A 17354-nucleotide genomic window follows, 5' to 3' on the forward strand; every position below is an offset into this window, starting at 1 on the left:
AGGCCCCCAAAGGCAAATATAAACAGCCCCCGGAGTGTTGTTTCTGACAAGTCTCTTGATGGCTTTTAAGCCAGGCCCAGGTCTGTTGCGGGGGCCGGGAGGGGAGGGCCAGGCTCGGCATGTGTCAGCACTTGGGTGTGAGCAACACGCGGTGGGCGACCGCCTGGCCCCCGAGCTGGGCGCTGTCCCTTTAAGCAGGGAAAGTGGAAGACCCCATCTGGCACAAGTGACCCGGAAGTGACCTTTGGGAAGAGGTCGGAGGTCAGGGGTGATCTCGTGGAAGATGGCGGCGGCCTGGCCTGTCTCCCCCGCACCGCGGCGGCCCGGCCGCTGTCACCAGGCCCCCGGCTCCATGAGGGGTTGAGCCTCCGGCTGCGAGGGTGTGAAGGGGGCGGGGAGCCCCGGGGGCTGCGGCCTCCTCCCGCTGCCGCGCCGCAGGTAAGGGAGCGCCCCGCCCGGAATTGGGGCCGGTGCTGCGGGGCGTTCCTCGCTGCCCCTGCTCCCAGAGCGGCGCCGTCTGGCACGTCTGCTCCGCCCCCGGTCCCGCTGCGCCGCGGACACTGACACACCTAGCGGGAGACCCCCGCCGCCGGCCCCCGGGTGCTCGTCTCCCCGGGCCCGGCTGGCCTCCGCTGCAGGCTTTATTCGGCCGCGCGCCTGGCATGCTCTTGGCGGGCGCCCGAGTGACTCGCGGGTGTTGTTGCCCTGGGGAAACAGCCCTCTGGAGTTGGGCTCCGTGGCGGGAGGCTTGATCTAGACAGTCTTACTGTGTATTCACTGCTGGTTTTGTCGTCAGTTTTTACGCAGCCTGGGTTTTTATAATAAACTCTTAAAACTTTTTGGACTCCATGCTAAATCTCTGTGGTAGGTTGAGTTTTTGCGGTTTTTGTAAATTTAGTAGAATAAGGGGCTGGTACTTCTGTGTTTTGTACAGCAGTAAGCAGTTTGTCTGTGATAAGCAGACAAACTTTAGTATCAGAGAATGTATTTCCAGGTAGGTGTCTAATTGCTGAGTTTATTTGTTTCCTTAGTATTTTAGTCATATGTGCTATCATCCAGATTTCCCCTGGTACTTGATTCTTTTTATCCTCTTAGTTTTCATCTATTAATTTATAATTACTGTCTACTTAATTCTCTTATCTGCAGACATATTTTTCTTTAGGCACATTCTCTTTAGGAAGGCTGCAACCTACAGAGACACCAAATGAAGGAATGTTGAAGGAGAGAGCTTGACATTAAATGGGGATACAGTCTATACTTATGAAATAAAAAAAAAACCCTTTCATTTTAATATTCTTATTTCTGACTGTAGTTTATAGGAATAAATTGAAGTTTTAGGTTTACAATCTTTTTTTATAACGTCTCTTCTTCCAAATGAATTAAAAGCACTGATTATGATTTACAGTATATATAGAGATGAGTTACAGTTTCCCACGTTTGTGTTGCCTTACACATACCGACACGGAAGAGAAAAATTTCTTGAATATTACGACAGTTATTCATTTAGTTCTGCTCACTTGTGAAATCTCCACTGACTGGGTTTTTGTGTGTGAGGAGTGCTAATCTGGTCCCAAAACAAATAAGGCATTTAAAACAGCTACTTCTGTTAAACACATAAAAACTGTTGAAAATGTTGTTAAGGTTGCAAAGTCAATCACTCAGAAGTTAGGAAATGCCAGTATTAATGTGCAACTTTAATTCAGCCCCCCTTGTGCATATGTCTTACGATACAGTTTTAATTACATGATCACATACTATTTTTTCCACAGGACCCCTCCCTTATACAGTGCACAGGATGGAAGGTCCTTATTCAGTGAGCAGCAACTGAATATTTTGTTTTAACTTCACTGTTCAGTGTGTGGCCTGAAGCCTTATTCACTGTGCTTCATCCAAATCCTGCTCTGAAGACACAATTAATTTCCTTGTCGGCTTTTCTGTGGTGTTTGTCACTGTAGTATCTGAGTGATTCACAAACATTAATGAATTCATTGTCACAACTCCTCTGTGAGGATGGGGTAGTATTATCCCTGTTTTATAGGTGGGGAGCTGAGGCACAGAGATTAAGGTGAAAAGTTTCCACTCCTTTTGAGTACCGGATGGGTGGGAGGTTGGGGGGACAGGGGTAAGGAACTGAGCATCACTTCCACTGTCCATCTCTATCCTGGTCAAGGAAAGTCCAGCATTAGCCCTGGGCTGGAGATGACTTAGTCCGTTACTGTGTAGGGATGGTGCATGCACAGTCTGCTCAGTGTTAGGAGCTAAGAGAAGCTTGAGATGCTCTGCAAGAATATCTTTAGAGATTTTACCTGATAAAATCAAAGTCCTACTGATGACAATGGACCTTGTGTTTGTGTGTATGCAGTGGAGGGGTAGGACTCATAACATCCCAGTTGCTGCTTTAAATGTGGAACCATAGTATTGGGTCCATAAAATGTTTTAGTTTTGTCTTCTAAATGATTTGGCAGGTCTTGAAAAAAGTCTGCACACCAAAGATGGTGTGGGGAAATTTGAGAATAAGCCATCAATGTAAGCCTTCATTGAAAAACAAGTTTCTAGCCCTAAGAATCATGAATAAAATATTCCAAAGGTGACCAGATGCACTTTTGTTTCTGGATAAGTAGCCACTGCTCACAGTTCTCTCATGGTACCTATGAGTAAAAACTCGTTCACTGTGCACTTGCTTAGTGTTTTTTTTGGGGTAGGGAAAATCTTTTTTTCTACATTATAAAAAAGCAAAAAAGGCCACAACCTCTCTCCTATCAGGGCAAATTGAACTCTTTGTAGCTGCAGGAAAACCTACAGTAGAACCTCAGAGTTACGAACACCAGAATTACGATCTGACCGGTCAACCACATGCCTCGTTTGGAACTGGAAGTATTCAATCAGGCAGCAGCAGAGACCCAAAAATACCCAACCAACCAGAGTACTGTTAAATATAAACTACTAAAAAAACCCAAAAAATGAAAGTTTAAAAAAAAAAAAAGACAAGGTTTGGAAAGTGTTTCTGTGCTTGCTTCATTTAAATTAAGGTGGCTAAAAGCAGCATTTTTCTTCTGCATAGTAAAATTTCAAAGCTTGTTAAGTCAGTGTTCAGTTGTAAACTTTAGAAAGATCAACCATAATGTTTTGTTCAGAGTTACGAACATTTCAGAGTTATGAACAATCTCCTTTCCCGAGGTGTCTGTAACTCTGAGGTTCTACTGTATATGCACTTATTTCCTATTCTCTCCTGAATGCAGTGTGAAGCAAGCCAGCAAGACTGAAGACACAATAGACTTGTGGGGCATTAAGGAATGCTTGGGTAGCTTGTTGCATATTACTTGTAAAATGAGAAGAAATCTTCTCAGGACCTTCCCGAAGTCAGCTTCCCCTGACTTCTCCAAAGAGGAGAAGCTCTCCTGGAGCACAGGTCTCTCTGTATCCCAGCTCTGTGTGTGTGTGTGTGTTGTGGTGTGTGGAGAGGTGATGAAGAAGAAAAAACACTTCAGATTAAAATTCTTGGGTTTCTGTGTATTTAAAACAAAATTTACAAAACCTTTAGACATTGTCCACCACTGCTTGTGGACCTAACACTTTGCACTACTGCAGGGGTGGGCAAACTTTTTGGCCTGAGGGCCACATCGGAGTTCCGAAACTGTATGGAGGCTCGGGTAGGGAAGGCTGTGCCTTTCTCCCCCCTGCCACCCTCCCTGGCCACTCCCTGCCCCTTCACCATACCGCTCAGAGCAGCAGGACTGGTGGCTGCGCCGCCCAGCTGGAGTCAGCTGCACTACCCGGTAGGAGCTCGAAGCCCCACTGCCCAGAGCGCTGGCAGCACGGCGAGCTGAGGCTGCGGGGGACGGGGGACAGCTTGGGAGGAGTCGGGGGCTAGCCTCCCTGGCCGGGAGCTCAAAGGCTGGGCAGGATGGTCCTGGATGTGGCCCGCGGGCCATAGTTTGCCCACCTCTGCTCCACTGCTTGAGAACATGAAGTGAAACTAACCATAAATGAATGGGCTAGTTTTACTATTCAAACCAAGTGAAATGTAAGAAAATGGCATCAGTAGTAAATAGGGCCAAGATATTTTTTTAAACCTGGATGCCCATTACAGTTAATCTCCTAAATAGAGCTGTGTGAAATTTTTTGCAGTTTATTTGTTGAAAAATGCAGTTTTGGATCAGCCAAAACTATTTGCAGATTTGACATGAATTCGCTGTATAGTTTGGGCCAGATTTTTTTTTTTTTCAGGCTAGAGTCACAGGGGGATGTCGGCATCATGTACAGATGAAGTCAGTAAGAGCAGCTGCTCGCTACCTCTGAAAATTGGACCCATACGGCCTTATATCTCTGCAAAACTTAATTTACACCTTACAGTACCTTCTGTGAGTTAAGAATTATTTCCATTCTGTTTTCTTATGAAACTGGTGGTGATAAACTGCAAATTTGTCAGTAATAGGTATGGCTTTGGTTAGTTTCATAAGAAATTTAAATAACTTTTGGAATCTGATTTTGTAAAAAGTGTTAGTATTTAGATCCCCAAAATGAGTCATTAGTTTGGGAAGTTGAATTTATAAACAATGTTTTGTTAGTTATGGGCAACAAATCAATAAGTATGTGCTGCCTCTGCTTTATTTGTTGAAACTAAAGTATTTTATAGTTGATCTGTTAATCAAAAGGCTACAAGATTGAGTTACAAGTTCAAGAGTATCTGAAAACAGCGGGTACATATAAATCTCGTGGTCTGGCTTTCTGCTTGGTAATAAAGCACTTCCTCAAAGATTAATTTTAGAGATTCTGGTTTATTTTCACACAGACAGACACAGACACACACACACACACACACCCCTTTAGTTACCATATACTGCTGACACTTGATTTCATTCTTTCCCTTTTTAAGAAACATAGGACTCTATTGTAAACCTTTAAGAAACTGCAGTGTGGTTTTGAGAATGTATAAAGCTGTTTGCCCCATTTCATACAGTAGAGTGTTTGGAAAACTTACATGCAAAGAAGCCCTTCTCCTGAAGTATACATTCTTAAACGTAGCTAAATAATTCTAATCTGAGTTTGCTCTTGATATCAACCATCTTGCAAAAAGGTGAGATCTTATTTAACATCAACAATAGCAGAGAAGTGTCAACCTAAACCAATTCTATCCTACATTAAACATGATCTAACATATCAAATTAATCATTGCAACATTTACAGTTGTAAGTGATGCAGCATCATTAAATTATGGTGGAACGTGATTTAGGGCTGGTCTACACTACACAATTAGGTTGACATAAGGCAGCTTACTTTGACCTAATTATGTCAGTGTCTACAGTACTGCCTTGTCCTGCCAATATATGTTCCCTACTACAAGGTCATAACTCCACCTCCACGAGAGGCGTAGGGCTTATGTTGGTGTAGTTAGGGCGACGCAGTGTCTGTGTAGACCCTGCATTACTTACTTGGGCTGTTGGCTGTCCTGTCAATTTCATGGCAGGAGCCAGGGTGAGAAGCCCTTTCACAGCTCAGAGTCGTGAAATTGACAAGGCTGCTCAGCTCCCACCAGGTAGCAGACGGAGGGAGGCAGCTGGACCCCACTCACCAAAGGCAAGAAACTCTGGGCGGCTTCTCCCACCTCCAGGCGGGAAATGTTCAGGGGGAGGCATCCCACTGGGAGTCTGTGGGGCAGACAAGCTCCTGACAGGGAGCTGCCAGCTGAGCTGAGAGACTTGGCTCTTAGCTCCTGACACTGCCCCTCTTAGGTTGGTGGAAGTGCTTCTGGTCAGGATGTTCACCACCTACCCAAGGAGGGTAGTGTGGACATGCATCACTCTAGTAATTACTGTGGTGGCTGCAAGTCAGCCTAATGTAGGTCGACTTATGTTTCTAGTGTAGACTTACTGATAGTTTCTTGACTTTTGTCTTGCATATTTCCAGTGTCACTCTTGTTGCTTTTGAATAATACTACAAATACTCAGCCCTAGGCTCAACAGTATTAATTATAACTAAGGCTACATTTTAGTCATGGATATTTTTAGTAAAAGTCACGGACAGGTCAAGGGCAGTAAACAAAAATTCACGGCCCGTGACCTGTCCATGACTTTTACTATATACCCCTAACTAAAGCTTGGGCTGGGAGCCATGGGTGCTTTGGGGGGGGTGTGTCTGGGGGTTCCAGGGATGCTGGGTGTGTGTGTGTCCGGGACCCCCGCTGGTGCTGGGGGGGGAGGTGGGTGATGGCCCAGGACCCCCTGGGCCATCACCTGGGGAGAGGTGGGGCTGGCACGCTTCCTACCCAGCTCTGACCACCATGTCCCTGCAACTCCTAGGAGGAGGTGTGGCCAGGGGAGCTCTGTGTGCTGCTCCCGCCCCAAGTGCCGGTTCCGCAGCGCCCAGTGGCCGGGAACCGCAGCCTAGGAGCTGCAGGGGCATGCTGGTGGGAGTTGGGGACCCCTCCCCCTCAGGTAAGCACCGCCCTGCAGCCCAATCCCCTGCCCCAGCCCTGAGCCCCCTCCCATGCACCCAAACTGCTGCTTCTGCTGGCCCAGGAGCTGCCCGGCTTGTGCAGCCCTTGAGCCAGCTGCATCGGCTACTGCAGAGGTCATGGAGGTCACGGAAAGTCACAGAATCCGTGACCTCCCCTTATATTTTGATTGCCAGCTAGTTCCCATTATAAAATATTCTTTGAATTTTTTTGAGAAACTCTAACACTTCTAGTATTTGCAGTGGCACTTTGAAAGTTGTCATGAAGAAGCTTCTCTAGCCAGAGGGCTGCCTTTTCTTTTTCCCATGAAATTCTGTGTAGGTTTAGCTGAGTTGTAAACTGCTAATCTTTATTTCCTTTCTGTCAGTTATGTTCCTCAGGAAAATTTTGGCAACTGCCAAAATAATGATTGAACATGAACGTTCTGAAGAACTAGGACCATTCTGCTTCCAAAGCAGTAGCAGCAGCATCCATTTGGCAGTTGATGAGTTTTTGGTATTTGTTTCTAAAGTTGTAAATATACCCAAACGATTGATATTATCTGTACTTAAAAGGGCATACATTAGATTTAGTTGTCTCATTGGTGATTCATGCTTTTTCTAGCATTTATACTGGATGAATCTTTAGTGAGTTTTGTGTGGTTTGAGTTTGTTTTTTATAATGAAAAACCTAAGTAAATCTTCACGTATCTTTTTTTCCCACTTAGAATTCTCCTAAAATAACATTTAACTTGTTGCTGACTCAATACAAGCATAGTGGTAACTGAAGTTGAAATTTGCTGTGACTAGTCCTTCTGGCGCATTAAAAAAATCCTCCTGTGATGACATAGTTTCTGCAGAAGGACATTTATTATCGAATTGTTCAGCAATAAAACCTTTAGAATTTATTGATAATCAATTTATATTCTTGCACCAGTAAAAAAGATGACAAACTTTTACACTTAATTGTAGAGTCCACAATTCAGAAATAGACAAAAAAGAAACTAAAGTGAATTTGCTGCTTGTGAAGGTGGGGGCCTAATACTGTTGACTTAAAGCCGGTCCAATGTGGACAGGCTCTTCACAATCTTCCCTGTCGTTCAGCTCTGTCAATATCCTTTCAACACCCTTGCCAACCATTAGAAAACACTGCAGTTGTTATTTCAGCTTATGTTGTGAATTTACCAGACAATCAGTATCAGCTCTCAGATAGGCGACCTTCAAAGAACATATAGACGTTGCCATAAGTGATATTGGTGATTCAGTAGGTGGCACTCTTCCCTCCTAGTTCTTCCATTATGAAAACGGGGCAGTATACTGCTGGAAATGCTGTTCCCCCCCCCCCCCCCCTTTGACATTTAGTCACTCCAAGCAAATATGATCTGTTTTAAAGCATCCATGGCACCTTTCATAAGAATTGGGGTGTTGTTTATACAAGAAAACTAGAAATGATTTTTGAACCTTTCTAAAAAATCCCATGAATCTGCACAGCCCTCCTTGCTGTCCACCATCTGTGAGAGAAACATGGAACCTGCACAGCTCTGCACTATTGTCAAGCTCAGGGTACATGATCCTCTGGTACTGGTAGAGCTGCAAGAAGAACCGCATCAGCGGGGAACATGACTTTTTTGTGGAGGATGGATTGCTGTGGGAAATAGCGAAAATCAGTTCAAGGTAGTTGGTAGTGTTCACAGAGCAACTGGAGTGGTGGAGACCCTCTTCTGGGCCCGAAAACTGAGCACTGACTGGTGGCCTCCAGGCCTTTTACTCACAGTGTGATGCAGCATTGGCTTGTAAGATCTCATTGAACATGTCATCCTGAGTTCTCTTCTTTTTCTTCCTCATATGGCTTAGGTGTTCTGCAGGTGAGGAGGAACCACAATGGCAGCAGCTACGGGTAATACACACAGCCGTACCATTGTTAGTATAGTCATTATGGAAAGCGAAAGTTAAGGTTCAGAACTCCCTTCCTTGCTCCCTAAAGTTTTAAATAAGACCTGCTTCTTGACACTTCTGCTTTGGATTGCTTTTGTGCTGAACCACTCACCACTAGTCAGAGTGAGTATTGCCTGCCAGGGTGAGGGAAATGAGAGTATTGCATGGTTTCATGAAACGATGCATATAGGATAATGGCACTGTATATGTTATACCAATAAAATAAAAACCAGCAGGATCTTATTAAAGGGAAAAAGGCAAAATACCACATTTACTGTGAATACAGAAAGAATCATAGTAAGCAGTTAGTTATAGTTATAACATTCCATTCAATCTCATATTTATTCACACATTCATTCATACAAACATACACACACACACACGTTCTGCAAGGTTGTTATCATAGTTACCAGCCTTAGAGTTGCTCATGCCAAGCCACTGGCCAGGTGGCCTGGACATGAGGAGGGAGCAGGGCCTTGTCAGATGCTCATCTGATGCTCCTGGAAGTTGGTTTGCAGAATCAGACCCCCAAAATTCTCACTTTTTAGAGTCTATTTTTATAGGAATTTCTTCCTATGCCAGTCTATGGGAATTGCTTCATCATGCTGTTGCTGAATCAATCAGCAGATAGCACATTCCTGACGGCTCCAAGATGTTATCTTGTTCTTTGGTTCTCCCATCCTTGAGGCTGTTGGGTGGATTCCAGTCTGCCCTCTGGGGGGTCCTCTGGTTATTTCCACTTGATGCCTTCTTCAGCCGATGGACACTGGATTCTTAGGCTGGCACCTCCCTGATGATTCAGTTATTATCCACACCAAGCATCCATCCACATGCATCCTCTATCTCTATTTTAATCACAATTGTTAATACAACAAAAGGGCATGAAAGTCTCTGGGTGCTGTTTCTGTTGTTAGAGTATTGCTTTGAGTCTCTCTCTCTGTGAATTGCTTTGAGAATAGACTCTGTCTTAGAATGTACTAACACAATTAGCAGCTTGCAAGTTTCACACATAGAGAGAGAGAAACAGTACCAAAAACCAAGAGACCTCTTAATTAGTAATACCCTGGAATTTGAACTATGGGGAATCAAACTCATTTGTGATTTTAATACAGAACTTCTTTAATATGATCCAACATATTCTGGTGTGACGTTGCACTCATTAGCATATTTTTATAAAATCGTATAGAGTGTGAATATAATGTAATTGGAATATGCTTCATGCAAAAAGTCTCTTGTAAGGTATCATTACAAAGCTTACAATCTACTGAGTGTGGTCATCCTATTTGTATAAATGTATCTGAAACTAGAAATACGAAATATACCTCTGAGGTCCTATTGTAGTTATGCAAAGTGTGGGCCATTAATGGTGGTTTGGAATCTTAATGGCTCCCATTAACCAGGACAATTGACTGTGGATGGCCTGTTTTACTTGTAAGTCTTCCTGTATATGTGTGTGCTGGCAAGTGGGTAATGAAGTCTAACAGTGACATGTGATCATGTCACCGGAACTGGAATCCATCTTTAACCAGGTGCTTTTCCATTGAGAAGGAAGGGTGGGAACCCAGAGGGACAAAGGATTCCCACTTTATGCAAAAGATATATAAGTGGGTGGAACAGAATAAAGGGGCAGCCATCATGAGAAATCCCCTAACTACCACCTGAGCTGGAACAAGGGCTGTACCAGGGAAAGGGTTGTGCCCAGACTAGGAAAACATCCAGTCTGTGAAAGAAACTTATTGAAACATCTCTGAGGGTGAGATTTTATCTGTATTTGGTTTTATTATTGTACTAGGCTTAGACTTGCGTGTTTTGTTTTATTTTGCTTGGTAATTCACTTTGTTCTGTCTGTCACTACTTGGAACCACTTAAATCCTACTTCCTGTATTTAATAAAATCACTTTTTACTTATTAATTAACCCAGAGTATGTATTAATATCTTGGGTGGGGGGGTGAGCAAACAGCTGTGTACATCTCTCTATCAGTGTTACAGAGGGCGAACAATTTATGAGTTTACCCTGTATAAGCTTTATACAGGGTAAAATGGATTTATTTGGGGTTTGGACCCCATTGGGAGTTGGGCATCTGAGTGTTAAAGACAGGAACGCTTCTTAAGTTGCTTTCAGTTAAGTATGCAGCTTTGGGGCATGTGGTTCAGACCCTGGGTGTGTGTTGGAGCAGACTGGCATGTCTGGCTCAACGAGACAGGGTGCTGGAGTCCCAAGCTGGCAGGGAAAGCAGGGTCAGAAGTTGTCTTGGCACATCGGTTGACAGTCCCAAGGGGGTTTCAGTGATCCAACCCATTGCAGCTGGTACCATTGTTTATAAGCCGAGGTGGTTTTAGCTAACATATGAATCCCGAGGGTAACAAAGCCATAGAAAGTACAGGTTCTGCTGGCATCCCAAAGCAGTCTGGGCCCAAATACTGCTCTTCTGTGTACCACAATGGTGCCTGCCAAAGTTATCGCCAGCTGGTATGGGAAAGTGTCCAACCATGGAGGAAGAGATAAGGCTGCCATTCCTAAAACCTTTGGGAGAGGATTGCAGAGTGCCTCCATGAAAGTTTCATTGAGATCTCTCAGGAAGATTCAAGGGACATCGCTGTGTACATAAGCTGCTCCACATGGCCCTCCCTGCCTAACTGTACAGGGGATTGAAAAGCTGATAATGCTACCTCCCTTTGTTATACCTCTACTTTTTCTAATAAAAAGTGGGTAGCTGAGTGTATCTCCCCTTAGAATGATGCATTTACACACTTACCTGAAGGGTCCTCCAAGGTACCATGCTTGACTGACTGGACTGCAGTGGAGTCATAAACAGGTCCTGGCTTGCAGCATAACTGGAACCCCTAGTCCCATGTCCCTTCTCCTTGTCCTTGCTGTTCATAGCAGGAGTTTTTGCCCTTGGAGATATCCGCGGTGGTCTCTAGTATGGTGGTGGGCTCTCCTCCAAGTATGGCATGCAGTTCTTGGTACAAGTGGTAGGTCTGTGGCTTGGCACTGGGTTGACTTTTGGCCTTTCTGGTCTTATGGTATGCCTGCTTCAGTTCCTTCACTTTCATGCAGCGCTGTTGCCGATCCCCATCACTCCCCTTCTCCTACATCTCCCTTGTGGTTTGCCTGCAGATGTCCTCATTTCTGTCTGGTTTGTAGTTGTGCCTTTCTCCCTGAGGACCAGGAGATCCAGTATCTCCTGCCTGTGCCAGTCCAGAGTGCGTCTGGACCGTGTAGCTGGCGTGGTCAGCTGGACAGCTGCACGCAACAGTGGAGAGCTGCTAGGTGTGCTCACCATGCTGGACAATCAGTTTGTGTGACAGCAGCTGGAGGACTGTTGGGGTCGACATAGGTAATGCAGTGTCTGCACTTGCACTGCGTTCATCTTAGTATAGTGACTCTGTTCGTGGAAGTGGTGTTACTGTGTCACTGTAATGAGGCACTTACATTGGTGGGAGATGAATTTAAGTGTAGACACATGCACAGCTAGTTTGATGCAAGGTGGTTGTAACCTGCCTAACTTTGTAGTAGAGACATTAAACTGTTTTAACCCATGTGTCTATTCATGTTTAGCATCTGGGTTAAACTGGTTTGTATCTATCCATATTTACCATCTGGGTTAAACTGGTTTTTACATTAAGGCATTGTGCTCATTTTAACTAGACTATTTTAAAATTAATTTAATTAAACCGGTGCACTTTCCTAATATAGACAAGCCATAGCCAGAATAAAATTAAGGTAATTACATTGTACTTAATTCACTCCTGCATTTAGGGATTCTTACTACTTGCACAGAAAACTGCTGTACAGTGTTAAACAGTTACTGCACCTACACCATCTTCCTTTCCTACTGTATCCTCTAGGCTGCTTGATTTCTTTGTGTATCCATTTCAGTTTGTAGAATGTTTTGAGATCATTTTTGATAAGGTTATATTTTGTTTCAAAAGAGAGAACCCAATTTAGTGGGTTCTCTTTACATTTTTATTCTTTTGAAGTTTTTCGGGTCACTCTAAAGTAATTACACAAACATATATTTGAAAGTTTTTGATATAGAAAAATTAGGCTCTAATTTCCATCTGTAAGTGAAAACTTTATTCTAACAAGTTAAGGGATATAGTGAGACATTAAGACTTTTGTTATGTTAATTAGGAAACAATAATTTTTGTTAACTTGAACAGCCTAGCAGGCATTAGGAATGGGTGGAGTCAGTAGTGGTTGAAGCAAAGGATGTGGCTAGTAGGTGGAATCAACTGCTGAAGAAATGGATAGCTGGAGTTATGGACTAGTTTGGTAGACCCTACGAATTTTTGATAAGATGCTCCAATGAAAAGCTGGCTAGTCAGTTTACTTTTCTGTGTTGGATTCAGTAGGTGGTGGTTTCTCTTCTATACCTTATTAATATGAAGGCTTATCATGCTGCAAACAGGTGATTAGTGATTGAATCAGCATGCTTAAAGATGAAGGAATTTGTAGGAAACAAGAAACTGAATGGATTAAAGTAATGAAAACAGATTGTACATTTTTCTGTAAAATAATTTACTACCAAGAGTTGTTAGCGGCAAAATAGAAAGCATTGGTGCTCATCTTAAAATACAGACATTTCTTTGGATTATTTTATAATGTTGCTTACATAATTTTTCTTGGCTGTGTTTAGATTATGTCCCGGTTCTGGCCTTCCAGCAGCTCTTTAACATCAGCTTCATTCTGGAGCAGTCTGTTGCCATTGTTGACGCTTCAGGTTCGCCAAGATCAATTTGTGACTATATCAGTTTTAAGAAAAAACAACCTGAAAGGCAAAGACTTGAAAAGAGAGTTGGTGCCTTCTCAGTTGCCTTTGATAGGCTGTAATCCTGTGTTTCTTCCTTTGCTGTTTGCAGTTAAAATAGACAATCCAGACTTCTACCCCACATCTCTCACAAGAGTTTGTGTCATAGTTAATTACGGAAAATTGTAGAAGTATTGCAAAACATGAAAGGACCGGACAACTGATTTTAGAATTGTCAAGTTTTAAGAGATCCGTGTTCCTCTCTAGCCAGCTGAACATCAGCTGAGCATGTTTTTGACAACTTTGAACTAGTTTGACTGTAACTTCATAATAGCCATGACATTTCAGAAAAGCAAATATATTGGTAAAAGTGTATTGGGATTTAATCATAGATGCAAAAGAATAGTCAACCTGACTAGTAGATAGTACTACTGTATGTGATTTATAGAATTGCAAGACTTTCATTTTGGGCAATACCTCTTTAGGTTTCAAATGTGCATATGTCTGCAGAGTGCCCGTAGCATGTGTATGGTGTTCCATTGAATAAAACCTTCATTTTATTTAGTTTTTTAATGGGAATAGGCCTTTCACTTCCCTCCCATAGTACTCACCCTCCAGTTTGGGTAAAATCACAACAACCAGAATTTTGCAAGACAAGAACTGTCAAAATTTGGAGGTTGTCTGAGCTGCACATCTCTGGGTCACGATTGGAATCTACTTTGGGAATTTGTGGTGCTCTGGTTTCCTTTGACTTCCTTTTTTTGAATCTTACAGGATGGATTGATTTAAATTGGTGATCTAAATCACCAAATGGAAAGCCTCAATGTAAATCATAGGTTTTTAATCAATTTTCCTATTTTTCTACTTCATTTATTTTCTAAAGAAAAGTGCATTCTCCTTGGTTGATATAGCTATTTAGAAAAGGTTCATTTACAATGATGTAGAGCCTTTGTACCAAATCTAGTGTATTTTTTTTTCTACCTATGAGGGCACACTATATGTATATACATTTATTTAAGCAATTATATAACTTAATATTTTTAGATTCTTCTTGTACATTTTTAGAATGTTAGAAAATGGTGAATTATGGGGTGGAGTCATAAATAGTAATAATTTGAAAACTGAGCCAGTCAGAGCTCAGGTAGAGAGAACCTATAAAATAGGAGTAAGAGACCATTACAATAGTTGATCCTGATGAGATGTATGGTGGTGTCTCCTGGAGTCAGAGACCTTGTTCCAACACCTGTGATGACTTTGCCAGTCTCTTGCACCCAGTAAGCACAGCTCCTGGGTCCACCCACAGGATCAAGCTCCTAATACAGTACGTGACTTATTGTGCCGTATTGATAAAGATTGACATCAAAAGTTATGTTTTTCCCCCCCTGATTCTTTCTTTGTATAGAAAAGTAGCCTTTAAAGTTTTTGATAGAGGTTCATGGATTCAGCATATTTATTTTTTATTTAAATGTTTTAAGAGATTATAATAATTTTATGCCTTCACATATTTTGTATTAAATTCATATTTCATTTTTAAACAGCATTTTTTGAAAAAGAAAAACCTATTATAATTTAAATAAAAAATCGTTTTAAAAAATCTGTTGGTTTTTTCCCAAATCAATTTTTATCCACCTTGAAGTCTTAATTTGTCTACTACACATTATGTGATGCCTGGTTAAACTTCTTTATCCTATATTGTATCCAAAGCGCACACTAGATCAGAATTAGCATGGGGCCAGAAGACTTGAAGTGACTTCTCAGTCTCTTGGAAATTGGTTTCTTTGTAGTTAGAGGGGAGGCTTTCCACTAAACTTCATGTTTTGGGTCCTTTCTCTAGTGGATCTCTTCCTATTAAGGTAGTTGTGTGGTTCTAATTTAGTTATTTCCCTTTGAGTGACAAATTAACTCTCTTTCTGGACATCTTTCCCTCTCCATCCCCCACATCAAGTTAATCAAATCAGACTGGGGTAGTTGTTAATGGCCAAAATGTAACTGTCGGCATAGGGTTGAGCTGGTCCAAAAATAACTGGTCAAATATTGGTCAGATATTTAAAAGCATTAATTTACTAGAACAGTAACAACTAACCAAAAAAAGAGCAAGGTTTCATGGTTTCTAGTAAGTTTAGCCTTAGATATTTATGGCTAATTATGTTCAAATAAATTTGTTAGTTTCTAAGGTGCCACAAGTACTCCTTTTCTTTTTGCAAATACAGACTAACACGGCTGCTACTCTGAAACCTAAAAAAACAAGTTACTTTTAATAGTTATTTAACTCAGAAAAATGCAAAAGACAATGAAATAAAGTTTTAATAATTACATTTTTAGCAGTGTTAGGTTAGCATTTAAATGTAAGCATCATTCAAGACTGAATAGTTACAAAAGGAAAATGAAATTAAAGAAATAAAACAGACACATAGTGAATATAAAAGAAAAGTCATTTTTATATGTACTTATGCTAGGTAGGCAGCAGGCCAACTCTTCAAGCATCTTGTTTTCGTTATTTTCTTTATCAGCTTCAAATGCTTCATTTATGTCTTGTCTAGGACTGTGGATTAATCGCAGTTAACTCACGCGATTAACTAAAGAGAGTTAATGACAATTAATTTCAGTTTCTATCACACGGTTAAACAATAGAATACCAATTGAAATTTATTAAATATTTTGGATGTTTTTCTACATTTTCATATATATTGTATTCTGTATTGTAATTTAAATCAGTGTATATTTGATTATAAATATTTGCACTGTAAAAATGATAAACAAAAGAAATAGTATTTTTCAATTCACCTCAGACAAGTACTGTAGTACAAGCTGTTTGTTGTGAAAGTGCAACTTACAAATATTGATTTATTTTTTGTTACATAACTGCTCTCAAAAACAAAACAATGTAAAACTTCAGAGCCTAGAAGTCCGCTCAGTCCGACTTCTTGTTCAGCTGATCGCTAAGACAAACAAGTTTGTTTACATTTACAGGAGATAATGTTGCTCTCTTCTTATTTACAATGTCACTAGAAAATGAGAACAAGGCATTCGCCTGGCACTTTTGTAGCCAGTATTGCAAGGTATTTACGTGCCACATATGCTAAACATTCCTATGCCCCTTAATGCTTTGACCACCATTCCAGAGGACATGCTTCCATGCTGATGATGCTTATTAAAAAAAAATGCGTTAATTAAATGTTGTGACTCAACTCCTTGGGGGAGAATTGTATGTCTTTGCGCTGTTTTATCCGCACTCTACCATATCTTTCATGTTATAGCAGTCTTGGATGATGACCCAGCACATGTTGTTCATTTTAAGAACACTTTCGCTGCAGATTTCACAAAATGCAAAGAAGGTACCAATGTGAGATTTCTAAAGATACCTATAGCACTCGACCCAAGGTTTAAGAATCTGAAGCGCCTTCCAAAATCTGAGAGGAACGAGGTGTGTCACATGCTTTCAGAAGTTTTAAAAGAGCAACACTCCGATGCGGAAACTACAGAACCCGAAACACCAAAAAAGTAAATCAATCTTCTTCTGGTGGCATCTGACTCAGATAATGAAAATGAACATGCGTCGATCTGCCCTACTTTGGATTGTTATATCAGCACCCATCATTAGCATGGGCGCATGTCCCCTGGAATAGTGGTTGAAGCATGAAGGGACATATGAATCTTTAGCATATCTGGCACGTAAATATCTTGTGATGCCAGCTACAACAGTGCCATGAGAACGCCTGTTCTCACCTTCAGGTGACACTGTAAACAAGAAGCGGGCAGCATTATCTCCTACAAATGTAAACAAACTTGTTTGTCTGAGTGATTGTCTGAACAAGAAGTAGGACTGAGTGGACTTGCATGCTCTAAAATTTTACATTATTTTATTTTTGAATGCAGTTTTTTTGTACTTAATTCTACATTTGTAAGTTCAACTTTCATGATAAAGAGATTGCACTACAGTACTTACATTAGGTGAATTGAAAAATACTATTTTTTTTTACAGTGCAAATACTTGTAATCAAAAATATAAAATGAGCACTGTATACTTTGTATTCTGTGTTGTAATTGAAATCAATATATTTGAAAATGTAGAAAACATCCAAAATATGTAAATGATATTCTATTAGGGCTGTCAATCGATTAAAAAAATCATGATTAATCACGCGATTAAACAACAATAGGGTATATTTATTTTAAATATTTTTGGATGTCTAGTCTTTTCGTCCTAGGCACCAACTCCATGAGTGCTCTGG

At 41.4% G+C, this 17354-nt stretch overlaps 1 protein-coding gene across 5 annotated transcripts in view; it reads left to right on the forward strand.

Annotated features, from left to right (window-relative positions):
* Positions 1 to 252: 252 nt before the first annotated feature.
* Positions 253 to 17354, forward strand: part of LCLAT1 (lysocardiolipin acyltransferase 1) — a 205385-nt gene continuing 188283 nt past the window's right edge. For all 5 annotated transcript variants that reach the window (XM_073338649.2, XM_073338646.2, XM_073338651.2 and 2 more), the window contains exon 1: positions 253 to 438. The gene's annotated coding sequence lies outside the window, so the exon portion shown is untranslated. The remainder of the gene's footprint in view (positions 439 to 17354) is intronic.

This window comes from Lepidochelys kempii, chromosome 3 (genome assembly GCF_965140285.1).
Source record: "Lepidochelys kempii isolate rLepKem1 chromosome 3, rLepKem1.hap1, whole genome shotgun sequence".
NCBI lineage: Eukaryota > Metazoa > Chordata > Testudines > Cheloniidae > Lepidochelys > Lepidochelys kempii.